The 3,329-nt window shown below is 43.4% G+C and overlaps 1 pseudogene; it reads left to right on the forward strand.

Moving 5' to 3' along the window:
- The first annotated feature begins 1,488 nt into the window (after positions 1-1,488).
- LOC110216089 (heme-binding protein 2 pseudogene) lies at positions 1,489-2,154 on the forward strand (annotated as a pseudogene).
- The last annotated feature ends 1,175 nt before the right edge of the window (positions 2,155-3,329 follow it).

The raw sequence follows: 3,329 nt of genomic DNA on the forward strand, positions 1-3,329 counted from the left end.
CTCACCAATCTTGCCCCCTTACAGGAGGGGAGGCTGGCTTGATCTTGCCAAGGTCTCACTAGTTCTTGCTTTCTGTAGAAAGCTCACTAATCTTGCCTTCTCACCTCACTAAGCTCAGCCTTGTTTCCCTTCCCCAGTCACCCAAAGACTCACTAGTTCTTGCCCTCTTTACTGGGGCTCACCAATTCTGTCTTACCTGGGTCTGTGCACACGAAACTTACGTGACCAATTCAAATTCTTCAGCGGGTGGTGGTTGTTGTGCCCTTTCCAAGGTTTCTGCTTTCAGGTATCTGTCTTTATTTGGGTCCATTCCTTAAAAGTGAAAGGAAACTCCCAAACCATTCCTTGGACCGCTGGCAAGTGGCCAGTGGGATCCTGTCCTAGGGCTGGCTGGGAGGCCCTTCCCAAATAAGGAAGAAATCCTGGACTATTCCCCATCTGTGTAGGATAGAGACCACTTACTCAAAATCAAAACAAAGACCTAGATACCTTGAAAGCAGAAAGGAGTTTATTGCTTTCTCATGAGAAAAGGTACCGCTCCTAGTCACCATTGCCAGCCAGGAGAGTACGAGTTCATTACAGAAATCAAGGCTTATTCATACCCTAATGTGAGCTCCTCCTCCCTAACCCCCTTCCCCTTATCCCATTGGCTGGGCTTCAGGGGGCATAATCTATTCACAGCCTCAGCAACAGAGACACAAGTTTGACCAGAGACAAGAAAAGGCAGGAAGTTTTGCAAGGGCAAGCAGTTCAGGTTGGGGGTAGGGCTATTCTTTCTGCTACTGTGCTTAAAAAACAGGGTCTGAGTGGGGGAGGGTTTTGAAAACAATACAAGAACTATTAACAAGAACTATTGACCCTTTCAGCAGGCTTCACTTCTGAGAGTCATATCTCACAGACTGAAGCTAAAATTGACCTCTCAGCTTTCCCAGTGCTGACTTCCCACCAGGATCACATTCTCTGAGCAGCTTGTGACATTTCTCTCAGACGGTGGACTATTGATTATAAATGGATTATGATCCATCAGACAACTCAAAATAAAATCCTAGGAGCTTTGACCTCAAACAGCAAATTTCATTAATCACAGCTTAGGAAAAACTTTTCCAGGATTTACATCTCAAACTTAAATTTGTCCAGGTGTAAAAAGCCAATCATTAGAGATTTCTATACACTTGCAAATTCTCAGCAAGCCATACAAAACCCAAACAAGCTTTTGGCTAGTTCACACGTTAAAACAATAACCAACAATAGCCAAATTATTTTAGTGGTAACCAAATTATGTAAAGTTGATTGACATAACTGATACAAAAAGTTGACCAATTTGAAACTTGAAATAAACCCTTTACAAATCAGGTGACTTCAGTTTTGTTAAATGCATTTCCAAATTACTTTACACAGAGAATCAACATCTCATCATTAACAATTCAAACTACAACTTTAAAAGAGTGTGCTCACGGCATCTTTTCCTGGAAGTTAACTCCACCACCCATGTCCGAGATGCCCGACCCAGACCCAGAGGAGCAAATTGCTGAAGACGCGCCTGTTCCCGAGACACCCAACTGGAAGGGCTTGGAGGAGGCAGCCCGGGAGCCTGGTAGTTAGGAGAAGATCAGGGAGTATGAACCAGCTAAGTGGGTTAGTACCTCAGTTGAGTCAATGGACTGGGATGCAGCTGTCCAAGCTGGCTTCAAGAAACTTCATAATTACATTCAAGGCAAGAATGAGAAAGAGGTAAAGATCAAGATGACTACCCCAGTGATAAGCTATGTGGAACCAGGTTCAGGGCCATTTTGCCAGTCTACAATTACCATTTCCTTATACATCCCTGCTGAACAGCAATCTGATCCACCTAAGCCTTCAGAGTCAGATGTCTTATTGAAGACAGAGCTGCAATGACAGTGTTTGTGTGGTCTTTTGATGGATTTTCTAGTGCCCAAAAGAACCAGGAACAACTCTTGACATTAGCAAGCATTTTGAGAGAAGATGGAAAAGTTTTTGATGAAAAGGTTTATTACACTGCAGGCTATAACAGTCCTTCTCAATTGCTTAATAGACGCAATGAGGTGTGGTTGATCGAGAAAAATGAACCTCCCAAAGAAAATGAATTAAAAAAAAAGATCTGTTAAGGGTAAAAGTTCTGCTTAATGTAGACCTCAATACTACTGTTAAGCAAATTGCTAATCTAGTCTCTTTTATATAAGAACACTATCAACTGAGCTTTCTTATGTGCCTTTTCCAATGCCTGAAGCTTCACTTTGCTTCAAGAATAGGCTGGCAGTTCACAATTCCTGCTAAAAACAACAAACATTTAATTAAGTGGTATGTGTTTCCTTAATGTTTAATGGACTTTAAAAAGGTGTGCATTTTTGCTCCATTTAACTATATCCTTTTAGTTTTTTGATCACATAACTGCCCTTTGTTAATAAAATGATAATTTCCAGTATGAAAAAAAAAAAGAGTGTGCTTACCCAAGTTCGGAGACTAGCTTCCTTATCTTGAGCAGGATGTGCTGAACCTGGGTGATGCTTCCAGGCAAAAGTTGCCCCAGGGCCCAAGGCCATTGCCAGTGGGGTCCATGCAGTAGCTGCTGCCCCTCCCCCTCCTTACTTTCTCAGACGGGGGAGGGAAAAATCAAAGGTGAGGGGTAAAGGGTGAAACTCTCTTCTCCTATGAAAGGGGTTAACAGATACCCTCTTGACTCAAGGGAAGGGAGTAGGAGAAGGGAGTGACCAGCATTGTAAGGAGGAGTTTCAAAACTCCTTAACGATCAATCACAAACCTCCAGAATCTGCTAAGATGTTTTTAACTGTTCTAACTTTTACCTGTAACCTCCATGAAGGAGGACTGAGCAGTGTAGAGGGAAGTAAGTGAGTCTCAGGGAACCAAAAAGCAACTGCAGTTTTCTCCAATTCCCTAGTGCTGAGAGAATTGACAGAATTGGGCATACACTTCCTGATAGGGGGTCTGTCCTTGTCTTCTATGCTGCAGAAGGTGTTCCTAGGTCCTTGGCCTCAAACCAACCCAGTGGACCAAGAGCTTGAGAGAAATCAGGCCAAGTGTCAGACAGCCTCATAACTGTCTGCCTGAAAAGCACCTCCTAGCCTTGGTGCTTGGAGAGTGATCCCAATTGCAGAGCTTGAAAGGAGGTGGGGGAGGCTTACATACTTTCCAGTATTGGCTGGAGAAGAACTTGGGGTTAGGCAGTTTCCCCAAAGAGGCTACCAAAATGTTGAGGTTTAAGGGTGTTGGGACCTCAAAATCATAACATGCAGGTCCTGCCCAAAAGCATTCGACCCAAGCCTTCTTTCAGCCAAAGACACGGTTTATTA

This window comes from Phascolarctos cinereus, unplaced genomic scaffold (genome assembly GCF_003287225.1).
Source record: "Phascolarctos cinereus isolate Bilbo 61053 unplaced genomic scaffold, phaCin_HiC Scaffold_4;HRSCAF=312, whole genome shotgun sequence".
In the NCBI taxonomy this organism is placed as follows: Eukaryota; Metazoa; Chordata; class Mammalia; order Diprotodontia; family Phascolarctidae; genus Phascolarctos; species Phascolarctos cinereus.